This window comes from Phacochoerus africanus, chromosome 14 (genome assembly GCF_016906955.1).
Source record: "Phacochoerus africanus isolate WHEZ1 chromosome 14, ROS_Pafr_v1, whole genome shotgun sequence".
In the NCBI taxonomy this organism is placed as follows: Eukaryota; Metazoa; Chordata; class Mammalia; order Artiodactyla; family Suidae; genus Phacochoerus; species Phacochoerus africanus.
In genome coordinates, this window is record NC_062557.1 from 54,805,534 (window position 1) to 54,821,872 (window position 16,339).

Genomic DNA, 16,339 nt, shown 5'->3' on the forward strand with positions numbered 1-16,339 from the left:
ACACAAAAGGTCAGGAGACGTGGGAATGTCTGGTTCAGTTCTGAATGGGCCTTAATCAATCAACCAAATGAAGAGAAAGGACTAATAACTTTAAAAGAGCCTTGGCCCAGAGACAAGCTGGAGGAGCAAGTGGGACCTGGCCCACAGGTGAGCCCTGAAGGCAGGAGAGCCCCCAGCCGCCCCAGACCTGGCTCCCTCCTGCCCGGGTGGCACCACCCTCTGTCTGCCGTGCCTCCTCCTCAGACGTGAGCAGTCAGGACAGAAGCTCTGTTTCAAAAGCCTGTGCCTCCAAGCCAGGGCCAGGCCCCCTGTCTTCTGTGGGCAGGCAGGGCGAAGTCTCAGACAAGCTGACGGATGCACAGCTAGCGTGGCCTTGAGAGGACAGACACCGCAGGCCCACAGCGCAGGTGGGGAGGCGGCCAGGCCCACTGGCCTCTGCACAAGTCAGAGAGGTGGCAGCGTTCATGGGCCGGGGTGACGGGCAGTGGTCCACAGAGCATCCGCAGGGACCCTGCCCGGGAGGGCTCTGGAGGATGAGGGCGGGGGAGAACAGGCGAAGGAAGCGGGATGCTGGAGGCGGGGAGGCGCTGAGAATCAGCCGCACGTCTGGTCCTTACCAAAGCCGGGCAGGGCCACACGAGCCTCTGAGCCTCAGATGGCAAGGACCCGCACAAGGGGCACAGGGACTCTCCTCCGCCCACAGAGCAGCTACAAGGGGCGCTCCCCGCAGGCTTTTATAGCCCCTGCTAACCCCCGCCACTCATTCCTTCTCTATATTTGGAAAGAGAGTGACCGACACCACAAGTGAGGACCAGCTCCTTCCTCGCTTTTTTTTGCCGCTGCCAAGAGAGAGGTATATATAGAAATGACAGGATCCTAGCTGGAGAAAGCTGGAAGTTTGGGATGCCTTTCTCTGAACCGGCGGCTCAGTGATGGGACAGCCTTGCCGGGGGCCCTCGCTCCATCCCACAGGCGCCACACGGCTGGAGATGAGCCTGGTCTCTGGGACAGCGGGGACCTGGAATCTCGGCCTGTGGGCAAAGGGGTGAAGCCAAGGACGGAAAAGTTTAAATCCTCTTGGAGTTTTGAGCAAGGCTTTTGTTACAACACAGGGTTGTGGCAGGAATGTGTGATTGTACAACTTGTGCGGGAACAACAGCAGCAGTCCTCCTGCTGTCTCATTAGGATCGTCATTAACTAAACCTCTGTCTTAAGCGCCAGTAGGACCAACGAGTAAATGACTGAGAGGGAGCTACCCCACCAGCCAGGGGCCACAGTGACAGCTGCTCAAGGACCTGTAGTTATTAAGACATGTCACCAATTAGGAAAGACCAGCTGCTGGCCGGGGCAGGGGTTGGGGGATGGCAGGGCCTGCAGAGAAAGGGGGGTGAGGGGGCGTCTAACGAGTATGGCTGTTTCTAAATCAGGGTTGGAAAAATAAAGCCTTAGGAGCACAGAGGGGTATGGCTGAAGTGTTTGCCCATTCTTATTCCACTTTATGTCTGTTTTTCCCTTTTTTTCCCTGACAGACCGTTGGGAGCGTGGCCTGTGGGTAACCCGTTGTCGTTAATTCTGGTGTCAGCCGTCCCCACTGGAGAATAAGAACGGCCCCCTCCCAGCATAGCCACACGCAGCGCAGGCCAGGAGGCCACTCTAAGGGCTGGGGGTGGGGCAGGGAGAGTGGGGCTGCAGTCCCCGAGGGGCAGGGGCATTAATTAAACACCCACTGCATGCTGGGCCCAAGGCAGAACTCTGGAAGAAGAATCAAAAGAAATGGAAGCTGCGGCTTTACCCTCAATAGTTTCTTGGATAAATGGTGACTCGATTACGTCTGAGATTTTGGTGATTTTTAGATCAAAGCAGGTAGGCAAGTGGCCATCAGGAGGAAAGTCAGGAAGCATGGACCTGCCATGCCGCATGTCACGCCCACCCCCACCCCCCGTGGGACCGAAACCCCCTCCCCCAGAAATCCTCCTCGTCCAAGAAGAGAGCGCGACCCTCCTCAAGGACCGTCTGGTCCTGAAGGGGCGTGGTCTCCCTGCCCAGGGACTCGTCGGCCTGACTCTCTGCGCCATTGGCCAGCCATCCTGGGAGGCCTGGTGAGGACAGGTGCATGTCACCTGGAAGCAGAGGTGTTAGCAAGCCCCCTGGGGCTGAGGGACAGCACAGGGGCCCTGGCTACGTCTCAGGCTGTGACGTGCGCTGGGTGGTCAGGGGAGGGGTGCTGGCGGTCCCTTCTTAAACACCAGGGGCCGCGGTTAAGGTTAAGGCCGGCTTGCTTTTGACCTTTAGTTGGCGCCAGTTCACCCACCTCTCTGCACAACCACATCCATCCCACCTCCGGGACACTGAGAGGACGTTTTCCACACAGGATTTCTTTGAGCTTCTTGTAAAGCGTGAAGCCACGTCGCATCCCTGAGCCCAAGGCGAGCTCAAGGCTGACGGCCTCCCACCCCAGCTTTTCCCCCGTCAGCCGGCCTGTCTTCCTTCTCTCTGTCACATGTCCTCCACGAGCACAGAGGCACGGCTGGGAGGTCTCGGGTCATCTGCCGGACGGCCTGCTTCTGCACATGAGGGGCTGGAAGGCACGAGGGGAAGAAGCCTGCCCAGGCCATAGAATGAGGGTCCGAGTTAGGCAGGGAGCTCCGCTCGCCAGGAGAACCCTGAGGATGGAAGCAGCGGCAATAACCACCACATAGGAAACAGCCGTAAAACCGGAGGTCAAGAATCCAGAAGCAAGGTCGCCCGGAAAACACCCATAAGGAGGGAGGGGCCGTGGGAACTGCAGCCTGAAGGCTGTGGCGCATCGGGCCAGACGGGCCCGGCTGTGGACCTGGCGCTCACTCTCGCTACCATGTGATGGCTGGCACTGCACCTAACTTCTCTGAGCCTCTGTTTTCTCATCTGTAAAATGGGGGTGATAGAGCTGCCTGGCAGACCAGCTACGTGCATTCGGCTGGATATTATGCCAGGCACGCTGTGCCTGGTGCTGCATGTAGCTCACTGGAGACGGAAGGCTTCTGTGTGTTGCAGCCCACTACGACTGGTCCTCTTGATGGCACTGAGTACATCATATTGGACACTGGTTTTATTGACCTGAGGAGGAAGAAAGAAATATATATGTATTTTTTAGAAAGAAGAGAACCTCTTGGTGCTTAAACAGGCAGCTTTTGGGCCAGCTGGTGTGGGACTCCTCCGATGAGCAGAACGACTTCCAGGAAGCCAGCCTTCCAGGAAGAGGAGGAGCCCTGTTCTCTTGGCCATCACCCATCTAGAGCTGACCCCCAGGCCTGGACAGAGAGCCACCTTTACTCCCGGATGGGCTGGAAGAAAACGATTTGTCTCAAAAATGCGAGCAGCTCGGGAGGCGCTGACCAGAGCGCGGCTGGGCCCCTCCTGGAGCCTGAGCTTCCTCCTGTGCCGCGTGTGGACCCTGAGTTCTGCAGCCCTGCCCTCTGCCAGCGCATGAAGTCAGCCTCGCAGCAGATGCCTCTGGGATCAAGGGCCTTCTCCACGTCCCGCTCAAGGGGGATTAGGTGTCACTGCAAGTGGGGAGCCTGATTGTTCTGAGCCAAGACCATTCCCAGCCTGAGGCCAAGGGTGGGGTGTCCTGAACCAGTGCTCAGAGCCCCAGGTAGAAATTAGAGCGCGCTCACAACTCTCCTGTAACAAATGTCCACTTTCCCCAATTTCTACTACGGACGCTGTGGAGATACACTTAGATAAGCACATGGTGTGGTACTAACCATCCAGGATTATGAGGCACTTGAATTTGATGTCAGAGCCACGCTGTGAACCACCACGCTGTCTACACGCGAGCAGTCTGGGGAATGGATGGTTCCGGAATTACGACGTGAGCCACAAATTTGTGATGTCAGAGCAAACTTCTTGAAAACTTCCAGCCTCAATCTGTACGTGAAATCTGTAGCGAGCTGGTGCCAGAACGTGAGCAGGTGAAGAGAGGATTCCACACACACTGAAGGCCAGAGGACAGGACTAGAGATGCGAGCGAGAGAGGGCTGGAGACACAGCTGCTGGCAAAGCGGAGACAGTCCCTTACCTGGGGTGGGGCGGCTGTGGCTGCTGTCCCTCGTCGGCCTGTGATTCAGAAGATTGATGGGCCCTTGTGGTTGGGAGCATGGAGTGACATGACTGAAGCGGGGAAGAATGCTCGGAGAGGGAAGGGACAAGACGGGCATTCCAAGGGAAAGAAGGCTCTAAAGGGCAGGCATGGCCCAGGGCCCTGCCAGGGGATTTGGGGACAGGAATGAAGAGTAATGCACGCATCTGAACAATGCCATCGAGAAGGAGGCAAGCAGATCAGTCTGCCATGGGCATGAGGCTGTGGAAGGTAAAGGCCAAAGGTCACCAGGGGGTCACCACAGGGAGGGGATGGAGAACAGACAGCTCTGTGGCCAACTGGAGTCATGGCGGTGGATGAAGATTTAAGCCTTAATCTTAAAATTGAAGGGTAACACTGGATTTTCATTTAAAGTTGTGCTTTTCAAGAAAGGGGACCCAAATAAACAAAATAAGGAATGAAAGAGGAGAAATAACAGCCAACACTGCAGAAGTATAAAAAAATCGTAAGAGAATACTGTGAACAATTACATGCCAACAGGACGGATGATTAGAAGAAATGGACAACTTTCTAGAAATATACATCCTGCCAAAACTCAATTAAGAAGAAATAGATAATGTGAACAGACCAACCAATCATCAGAAGTGAAATAGAGTCTGTAATAAAACATACAACAACAAAAAACTCCCTGCAAACAAAAGTCCAGGACAGCTTCCCTGAGGAAGAAAGAATTATACTGGTCCTTCTCAAACTCTTCCAAAAGACTGAAGAAGAGGGAACACTCCCAAAGTCATTCCATGAAGCCACCGTCACCTTGATCCCAAAACCAGACAAAGACACACCAAAAGAAAACTGTGGGCCAATATCTTTGATGAATATAGATGCAAACATCTTTAACAAAATATTAGCAAATCAAATCCAACACCACATACAGGTGATCATACGCCATGATCAAGTTGGATTCATCCTAGGATCACAAGTACAGTTCTACACACACAAATCACATGTCAACAAAAGACAAAAACCACATGATCATTTCAATAAATACAGAAAAAGCATTTGATAAAAGTCAACTGCCAGGAGTTCTCATTGTGGCGCAGTGGTTAACGAATCCGACTGGGAACCATGAGGTTGCAGGTTCGATCCCTGGCCTTGCTCAGTGGGTTAACGATCTGACGTTGCTGTGAGCTGTGGTGTAGGTTGCAGACGCGGCTCGGATCCCGCGTTGCTGTGGCTCTGGTGCAGGCCGGTGGCTGTAGCTCCGACTGGACCCCTAGCCTGGGAACCTGCATATGCCGCGGGAGCGGCCCAAGAAATGGCAAAAAGACAAAAAAAAAAAAGTCAACTGCCATTCATGATAAAAAAAAACTCTCACCAAAGTGGATATGGAGGGAACATATCTCAACATAATAAAATCTATTTATGACAAACCCACAGCCAACATAATACTCAATGGTGAAAAGCTGAAAGCTTTGCTGCTAAAATCTGAAACAAGACAAGGATGGCCACTCTGTCCACACCTGCTTAACAGAGTATTGAAGAAAAAGAAATAAAAGGTATCCAAGTTGGAAGAGAAGAGCTAAAACTGTCATTATATGCAAATGACATCACACTATATAGAAAACCCTAAAGACTATACAAAACCAATCAGCACTAATAAACAAACTCAACAAGGTATCAGGATACAAGATTAACATATGTAAGTCTGTTTATTTCTTTACACTAACAGGGAAATATTAGAAAGAGAAAGTAAAACAATGATCCTTTTTAAAATTGCTTCCAAAATAATTCTGGTAATAAACCTAACCAAGGAAGAGAGAGACTTATATGCTAAGAATATAAAACATTAAGTAAATCGAAGATAATTCAAAGAAATGGAAAGATATCCCATGCTCTTGGATTGGAAGAATTAATATTGTTAAAATGACCATACTACCCAAAGCAGTCTACAGACTTAATGTGATTCCTATCAAATTATCCATGACATCTTTCACAGAACTAGAACAAATAATCCTAAAATTTATATGCAGCCATAAAAGACCCAGAATTGCCACAGCAATCCTGAGGAAAAAAGAACAAAGCAGGAGGCATAACCCTCCCAGACTTCAGACAATACTACAAAGCTACAGTAATCAAAACAGTGCAGTTTTGGCACAAAAACAGACATTAGGATCAATGGAATGAAATAGAGAACCCAGAAATAAACTCAGATACCTCTGGTCAATTAATCTTTGACAACAGAGGCAAGAATACATAATGGAAAAAAGACAGTCTCTTCAGCAAGTGGTGCTGGAAAAATTGAACAGGTGCATGTAAATCAGTGAAGGTAGAACACACCCTCATACCATGCACAAAAATTAACTCAAAATGGCTTAAAGACTTAAATATAAGAAAGGACATCATACAACTCCTAGAAAAGAACATAGACAAAACATTCTCTAGAAACTGACATAAATCTAGCAATGTTTCCTTAGGTCAGTCCCCCAAAGCAATAGAAATAAAAGCAAAAATAAACAAATGGGACCTAATCAAAATTATAACCTTTTGCACAGCAATGAAAACCATAAACAGAAAAAGACAACCTATGGACTGGGAGACAATATAGCAACAACTGACAAAGAACTTAATTTTCCAAATACACTGCTTATACAGCAGTATCAAAGACACAAACCATCCAATCAAAAAATGGGCAGAATCGGAGTTCCCGTCATGGCGCAGTGGTTAACGAATCCGACTAGGAACCATGAGGTTGCGGGTTCGGTCCCTGCCCTTGCTCAGTGGGTTAATGATCCGGCATTGCCGTGAGCTGTGGTGTAGATTGCAGATGCGGCTCGGATCCCGCGTTGCTGTGGCTCTGGCGTAAGCTGGGGGCTACAACTCCGATTCAACCCCTAGCCTGGGATCCTCCATATGTTGTGGGAGCGGCCCAAGAAATAGCAAAAAGACAAAAAAAAAAAAAGGCAGAATGGACTTTCCGTCATGGCTCAGTGCTCAACAAATTTGACTAGCATCCACAAGGACGCGATCCCTGGCCTCTCTCAGCGGGTTAAAGACCCAGGGTTGCCATGATCTCTGGTGTAGGTTGCAGATGCAACTCGGATCCTGCGTTGCTATGGCTGTGGTATAGGCCAGCAGCTACACCTCTGATTCGACCCCTAGCCTGGGAAACTCCGTATGCCTTGAGTGCGGCTCTAAAAAGCAATAAACAAATAAAGGATAGCCAGGACATGGAAACAACCCAAATGTCCATCGACAGATGAGTGGATTCGGAAGATGTGGTATATATACACAATGGAATACTACTCAGCCATAAAAAAAGAATGACATAATGCCATTTGCAGCAACATGGATGGAGCTAGAGACTCTCATACTGAGTGAAATGAGCCAGAAAGACAAAGACAAATACCATATGATATCACTTATAACTGGAATCTAATATCCAGCACAAATGAACATCTCCTCAGAAAAGAAAATCATGGACTTGGAGAAGAGACTTGTGGCTGCCTGATGGGAGGGGGAGGGAGTGGGAGGGATCGGGAGCTTGGGCTTATCAGACACAACTTAGAATAGATTTACAAGGAGATCCCGCTGAATAGCATTGAGAACTTTGTCTAGATACTCATGTTGCAACAGAAGAAAGGCTGGGGGAAAAAATGTAATTGTAATGTATACATGTAAGGATAACCTGACCCCCTTGCTGTACAGTGGGAAAATAAAAAAAAATTAAAATAAAAAAAAACAAATAAAGGGCATAAGATCTAAATAGACATTTCTCCAAAGACGACATACAGATGGCCAATAGGCACATGAAAAGATGTTCAACATCAGTAATTATTAGAGAAATGCACATTGAAACTACGATGAGGTACCACCACGCACGGGTCAGAACGGACATCTTCAAAAAGTCTATAAATAATAAATACTAGAGAGGGTGTGGAAAAAAGGAAATCCTCCTACACTGTTGGGAATGGAAAATGGAAAACAGTATGGAGAATCCTCAAAACAACCAAAAACTGAGTTGCCATATGATGCAGCAATCCCAATCCTGGGCATATGTCCAGACAAAACCATAATCTGAAAAGATACCTGCACCCCATTGTTGATAGCAGCACTATTTATAATACCCAAAACAGAAACAACGTAAGTGTCCACTGACAGATACAGAAGGTGTGGTGAGTGTATGTGTGTATCTGTGGGTATACAGATCTACCGTGGAGCACAGGGAGCTATACGCAATATCTCCTAATAACCTATAAGGGAAAAGAATCTGAATATATATATATATATATATATAACTGAATCACTTTGCTGTACATGGAAACTATTACAATACTGCTGGTCAACTACACCTCAATAAAATAAAGTTGTGCTTTTCAAATCTGAGTAATGCCTTAGAATCGCCCGAGGAGCTGTTAAAAAAAAACAACAAAAACTCTGCATAACCAGTTAGAAGCTATGACCTCCTCCTATGGAAGAAATGACTCCTTTAGCAACAAATAAAATACTAAAGAATAAACGAGGTATGTGCAAAACCTTACCGTAGTACTGAAAGATAAAAACTAAGGTTTTCCTTGCTAGTGGATAGGATGATTCGACACCATAGAGATGTCAGTTATACCCAAATTCATATATGGATTTAATGCAATCTCAATAAAAACAACTTTTTTTTTCTTGGAGCTAAATAGTTAACTCTCAATTTCATGCATGTGCAATAAAGAAAACCCTGAAAAACAAAAAGTCACAGGCAGGACATCCTATCAGATATTATAACATACACAATAAAGTCTACATAATGGAGAATGTCATACTGGTGCAGGAAGAGACAGTCTGACCAAAGGAACATACTGGAAAGGCTAGGAAAAAGGCCCAAATTCATATGGAAATTTGATTCAGGATGAAGGGGGTATTTCAAGTCACAGAGCAAAGACAGAGTCGTCAATAAGTGCTGGAGGGACAACTGGATGGCCATTTGGCAAAAGATAAGTTGGGATCCAAACCCCATCCCACACACACACATTCAATAACAAACGTCTCGGACTCACACGTAAAGCAATGAAACAAGTACTAAAGGGAAACATGGATGAACTCCTTTCCAATCTGGGAGTGGGAGAGCCCAGCATGACTCAAAATTCAGGGCTGTAAAAAAGGGAAGACAACATCATAACAATGAAAAGAAACTTTACAGAAAAAAAAATTAACAAATGACAAATGGCAAATTGGGAGAAAATACTTGCAACTTGCATCACAAAGGGCCAATCTCTTTAATACATAAGTTATTATTATTATTACATTTTGGTCATGTCTGCAGCATGTAGACGTTCCCAAGCCAGGGATCAAACCTGAGCCACAGCAGTGACAATGACAAATCCTTAACCACTAGGCCATCAGGGAGCTCCCTAAATAATTCTTAGACGCTGAGAAGGATTTAAAAAAAAACCAAAAAACTCAGATGGAAACAAGTGGCAAATAAAGAATAAGAAAACTCACATAAAAAGATGTACAGGTGGCCTTTAAACGTGGGGAAAAAAATGCTCATTATTTTAAGAGAACTGCATATTTAAACCACATTTTCTCACTAATTAGAATGGAATAAATCCAAATACTGGGCAAAGCATTCTGGTGGCAAAAGCTGTGATGAAACATACTCATACTTTTCTAGTGGGTGAAAAACTGCATAGCAACTGTTATGGAGGGGAGTTTAGAAAAAATTAAATATGAAACTTCCCTTTGACCCAGCAAAAGCACTTATAAGAGTCCACCCCTAAAATGTATGTCCACAAATACTAAAATGTTGTAAGCACCTGAATATTGTGGCAAAATTACAACAGCGTAAGATTACAGCAGCCCAAGTACTGATGAATAGGAAGCTTATCGAACACAGTATGCTTGGTTCTCATGACTGAATATGTGGCCGTACAGCGAGGCAGCCGTGAAAAAGAATTAGAACCATCTCTATAAATGGAGATGGAGTCATCTCTAGGATACACTGTCAGTGAGAAAAGAAAGGTCCAGAACAGGGTATACAGAAGGCTAATTTTTGTGTTAGAAAGAAGATACAGGAATAGCTATACGTATTTGCTCATTTTTGCAAAAAGAACCCTAAGAAAGGTTAACCAGAAACTAAGAAAAATGGTTTCCCATAGAGGGTGAATGGAAACCATGACAGCTGTGCCTTCTTATGCGGTTTTGACTTTTGAACCATGGCTTATTCAGAAATAAATTTGGGAGTTTCCGTTGTGGTTCAGTGGGTTAAAAACCCAACTGGTGTCCATGAGGATGTGGGTTCCAACCCTGGCCTTGCTTAGTGGGTTAAGGTTCTGGCATTGCCATGAGCTATTGGGTAGGTTGCAGATGGGACTCAGGTCCCACGATGCTGTGGCAGCAGCTACAGGTGATTTGACCCCTAGCCTGGGAACTTCCATATGTTGTGGGTGCAGTCCAAAAAAAAAAAAAGGAAGGAAAAAAGAAATTCCTAAAATTGAATACAAAAAGTCCAAATAAGAGTTCCCCTGTAGCACAGCAGATTAAGGATCTGGTTTTGTCACTGCTGTGGCTCAGGTCACTGCAGGTTCACTCCCCAGCCCAGGAATTCCCACATGCTGTGGGCATGCCCAAAACAAAAAAGACAAAAAACCAAATAAACTTAATGTAGGAGTTCCCTGGTGGCCTAGTGGTTAAGGATTCAGCTGTCATTGCTGTGGCTTGGGTTCAATCCCTGGCCCAAGAACTTCCACATGCCATGAGCTAGCCAAAATAAATAAATAAATAAAAGCTAATGTATACCAAATTAATAACATAATCACATTTAGAAAAGACTTAATTCCTGTCAATTTTGAAAAGTATAATGACAATACATTCTTTGTGAGATGTATTCAAAGCACAGAACTACTAAGAAATGGGAACTTTTCTCTGTAGGTTTATTATTAGCTGTAATCTGGATTAAAATTTGAAGCAATTTACATTTTTAGATAACACAAATAATTAAACAAGTATTCATTTTGCAAGAACCAAAATTTTAATTCTAAGAGGAAAAAAAAAATAACCAGTATAAAAGAAGGTTAGAAAAACCCCATAATGTTCGTCTGAACTAGACCTGTTCATCTGAATCGGTGAGCATTTGAAAGAATTACTTAAATAAATAGCACCCACTGAGTGGGAAATGATCTGAGAGTCCCGAGGTGACAGGGTGGGGTGGGTGCAGCCAGGAAGGAAAGCTCTTCCTCCTCATAGGAGAATGTGCTCATAAACGCAGACAGAACCGGGAAATGGGGAAAACGATCATTTCGCCACCCCTGATACAGTAACCGATCCGGGCAGGGATCGTTGATGGCGCTAAAATCACTGCGTGGAAGGGCTTTAGGGAGAAGAACAGTCGCTAACTTAAGTGGATGATGAATCACGGACGGCCTGCTGTCCTGACAAGGCTGATGTGGGATGTGCCACACGAGTCCCCCCGGAAACAGTCTCACTGGGCGTTTAACCTGTACCTTTTCAAGCCCTGGCCCACCACTTCGGAGTGCAGAGAGAAATAAGGATGTGACACCGTGAAGCAGCGGTCAGATCCAGAATGTTGGACATTCTGTAAGAGCACTGGGCTAGATGGACAGTTCAAGATGAACCAATGCTGCCTTTTAAAAATAATCTCTTTTAGGTTAAAAGAGACAACAGAGAGAGAGCCAAATATAACACATGAACCTTGGTCAGATGCAAGACTGGAAAAGCGGATGGAAGGGAGGGAAGGGGACGAACTGGGGATTCGAACGCAACGGGGTGTTAGAGGAAACGTTCTAGGTGTGAAAACGGGACTGTAGCTCCGTAGGACAATGACCTTGTTTCCAGACATTTCAAACTGAAACACTGAGAGATAACAGCATCTTATACAGCAACCTTCAAATGGGTCAGCCGAAAAGAAGAGAAAAAGAAATGCATGTGCACAGATACATATGGCAAAAACACAGCAATAGGTGACTAGAAGGAGAGGGTCAATCTGTGTTCTCTAAGTCTGAAAAAGTTCAGATCAAAAGTTGAGAAGAGGAGGTAAGAGCAAAAAGGCCCCAGCCCCACCTGCCCCCAGGACTCGCGAGGCCTGGGCGCGATTTGTGAAGCTTCCGCCTCTAGTGCCTCTGGATTCTAATGCAGGCCTGCAGCTGAGAACCAGCCAATCGGAGTTCCAGGGGGTGGGGGCAGACAGAAGAAAAGCCTAGAATGAAGGGGTTCTGAAGTGAAGAGGTGGGTCTCAGAGCACACATATACTCCTCCAAACATGACGGAAAGGGCAAGAGGACCCAGAGTCAGCAGGTGTGTACTGGGGGGATCCTGGAGAAAAGGAAAGGGCCCCAGGAGGGCCTTCAACAGCAGTGGCTGAAGCCGACAGGATGGGGCCAGGGGGCTTCTCTTGTAAATTAAAGTAGCTGAACCAGATGCGGTTTCTTACCCAGACACCATCTGGCAGCTGGACTTGGGTGTGGGGGTTCCCATAGGTTTTCCAGGTAATTTCGAGGAAGGTCCCGGAGTAGGAATGCCTGTCGGACCACGTCTTCAGCTCCTTCCCACGCTGACACTCACAGACCTTCACCCCAACTGACCAGCCCCTTCCTGAGGGGGTGAGACACCTTCCCTGGAGGAGCCCAGAGGCCCTGGGGGGAAGCAGGTGGCAGGGCTGTCCTCCTCGGAGTCCCCACGCTGTGGCTATAACATGGCAGGGGAAGGGTAGGAGGCACAGGGTGCAGAAGAAAAGAACACCAGGCATTAGAGCTGCTGGGGCCAGAAGCAGCATCTTCTGGCTCCAAGGGGTGGGAGGCGAGAACCAGCTGGGCCCCACTCAGCCCAGGCCTGGCTTGGCCATGTTTCCCTCCACCCCGCCTCAGTCTCCTCCTCTGAGAAATGGGTCACTAATAGTCTAGGTTCCCTGGATTCCCGCCTTTCTCTGATTTTACCATTCTCATTAGGAGGACGCACCAAAATGCCTGAATAGAGACAAACTGGGCCATGATGTCATGACATCTGTTCTCCCCTCACAGTAATGGACTGTGGACGCTGGGCACACCCCACTCCATGGCAGCCCTTGGCCGATGCCACCCCCTGCAAGACTGTCCTCATGAAGCAGTAGCCAGTTTCCTAGACTACAGGAGCAGGCAAAAATGTCATTGCCACCGTTCTTCATTTTCAAGCTTCCACGTCCAGAGGAGGAAACTAACTTTTGTCATCTCCTAAGAAGTGAGTGGCTTCCAGAATGCTTTTTAGTATTGTTTGGTAGTCAGTTCAAAAGGCTGCCTGTGGCCCCTTCTCCTTCCTGTATCCCTGACCTGCCCTAAATGCAGGGAGGAGGACACCTTATGTTCCATCTTGGGGGGCTGGGAGGGGCCTCTGGTCTGCGGTTGCCATCAGCCCAGGCGGTCTCTGCAGAGAAGTGGCTGTGTCCCTGCTCATCAGGTCTCCATGGCCTCCAGACTCCAGGTCGGCTGACACGGTCTTCACCCCCTCACCTCAAGCAGAGGCCCCTGAGGATGCGCTCAGGTCTGTGCCAGGCAATGGGAGCCAAGTGGTGCAGCTTGTGCACTAACCCATGAACTCTGAACTTTGACCTTTGTGGTTCATGCTAGAAGGGGAAGTGCAGGGACTCAGGGAGGTACTGGGTGGGGCAGGTGGCCTCCCTGCCCTGGGCCATCCCTTCGGTGCCACCTCTGCTTACTGCCCGTCAGCCTAAACGCAGACTCCAGGACCTGCCTGCTTCCCAGGAGAAATGCAGCCACCCGAGCGGCCCAGCTTGGGGGGGGTGGGAGGGTGGGACAGCACCTTTCTCCACTGACCCCCCTCGTTCCAGGCTCCCCTCACTGCCCTCCCACCAGGGAGCCCAAGTTCTTCTTCTGTCGGCCATGGTCATGCCGAGGTGCTTTCTAAGTTCCTCTCCTCTCAGCCATGCCCAGGCACCTTCTCATTGTCTCAGACCTGGACACGAGCCCACCAGGGGCCTGGGTCCCCCAGGCAGGGTTGGCGGCGCTTTCTTACAAGGCAGTTCGAAGGTGTCTCACACCAGGTGCAGTCCTCCACTTCGCAGCCCCTCGCAGCCATGCCCACCTTGTCCCTTACACCCTCTCCAGGGAGCACTGTAAGGGCCACTACCTGGCCCTCCCTCAGGCTGTCACCTCCCCCTGCCATGACCATCCTGTCCCCATGGCACCTGCCACTTTGCCAGTAACCTCATCAGGTCCTCCGTACCTGATCTCACCTGCTCCCAACAACGGGAACCACTCCCGTGTGCGCTGTGCATGGAGCACGCCCTCCCCCGAAGTGTGACGGTGCCACGGCTTCTCCTCCCATCACTTGGACGGGACTGGGCTGGAGGATCTGCCGAAAACATGAGTCCAGGACAAGGCACGTCCCTCTAGCAGGATCGTCAACTCTAGAAAAGCAAATAGTGGGCTCTGCAGCAAACCGGATATGACAACGGGTGAAGAGTTAATTTAGAAATGATTTGGCCACCCGACCTCGTGGGAAAATGTTCCCTTTCCCAAGGTTTTCTGATTATAAAAGTAATATTCATATAAAAATTTAATTTATAGAAAATAAAAGATACAAGAAAATCACAATCTCCTACTAAGAGCTAACAATCACTATTATATGTAACTTCCAAATATTTTATATGCCTATTATTATTTGTCTTTTCAAAATAAAAAGTAGCTATTTTTCTATATTTTTATTTATTTTTATTTTTATTTTTTGTCTTTTGTTGTTGTTATTGTTGCTATTTCTTGGGCCACTCCCGCGGCATATGGAGGTTCCCAGGCTAGGGGTCGAATTGGAGCTGTAGCCACCGGCCTAAGCCAGAGCCACAGCAACGCGGGATCCGAGCCGCGTCTGCAACCTACACCACAGCTCACGGCAACGCTGGATCGTTAACCCACTGAGCAAGGGCAGGGACCGAACCCACAACCTCATGGTTCCTAGTCGGATTCGTTAACCACTGCACCACGACGGGAACTCCAAAACCAAGTCACTTCTTTTTTTTTTTTTTTTTTTTTTGTCTTTTTGCTATTTTTGGGGCTGATCTCACAGCACATGGAGGTTCCCAGGCTAAGGGTCGAATCAGAGCTGTAGCTGCTGGCTTATACCACAACTACAGCAACACAGGATCCAAGCTGTGTCACAGCTCATGGCAACGCCAGATCCTTAACCCACTGAACAAGGCCAGGATCGAACCCGCAACCTCATGGTTCCTAGTCAGATTCGTTAACCACTGCGCCACGACGGGAACTCCCCCTATTTTTCTATATTTTTATTAAAGCAACTAATACTGTAAAAACAAAATCCTATCATGCAGAAATGCAATTTTAACCAAATCTGTGTTCACTTGATGGACTGTGGACATCCTTCCATGTCAGGGACTTTAGATTTACATCATTATTTAAAAAAAAAAAAAACATATTGGAGGAGTTCCCATCATGGCTCAGTGGAAACGAATCTGATTTAACATCCATGAGGACGTAGGTTCGATCCCTGACTTAACATCCATGAGGACGTAGGTTCGATCCCTGGCCTCGCTCAGTGGGTTAAGGATCTGGCATTGCCATGAGCTGTGGTGTAGGTCACAGATGTGGCTCAGATCTGGCATTGCTGTGGCTGTCGCACAGGCTGGTGGCTACAGCTCCAATTGGACCCCAAGCCTGGGAATCTAGATATGCCACAGGTGCAGGCATAAAAAGACAAAAGGACCAATAAATAAATAAACCTACATTGGCGTATAGTTGACTTACAATGTTGTAGTAGTTTCAGGTGTACAGCAAATTGAATGAGTTATACATACACACACATCCATTATTTTTCCCCCATAGACTTTTACAGACTATGGAGTAGATATCACTGTGCTCTGCAGTAGGTTCGTGTTAATTATCTATTTTATGTAGTAGTGTGTATATGTCATTCCCATTCTAATTCCTCCCCCTACCATGGTTTCCCCTATGGTAACCATAAGATTGATTCTGAAATCTGTGTTTTATAAATAAGTTCTTTTGTATCATTTTCTCAGATTCTACATATAAATGAGGTCATATAACTGATACCATGATATTTGTCTGACTTACTTCACTCAGTGTGATAATCTCTACGTCCATCCAAATTGCTGAAAATGGCATTATTTTGTTCTTTTTTATGGCTAAGTATATGTACCACATCTTTATCCATTCCTTTGTTGATGGACATTTGAGTTGTTTCCATGTCTTGGCTACTGTAAATAGTGCTGCAGTGAACACTGGGGTGCAT

General features: G+C 47.5%; 1 long non-coding RNA gene across 1 annotated transcript; it reads right to left on the reverse strand.

Moving 5' to 3' along the window:
- Positions 1 to 1,987: 1,987 nt before the first annotated feature.
- On the reverse strand, positions 1,988 to 13,771 carry LOC125115178 (uncharacterized). The gene is made up of 3 exons (XR_007131995.1): positions 12,516 to 13,771; positions 3,747 to 3,823; positions 1,988 to 3,096 (listed from the first exon to the last, which is right to left on the reverse strand). It is a non-coding gene; the product is annotated as an uncharacterized LOC125115178 (long non-coding RNA).
- Between the last annotated feature and the right edge of the window lie 2,568 nt (positions 13,772 to 16,339).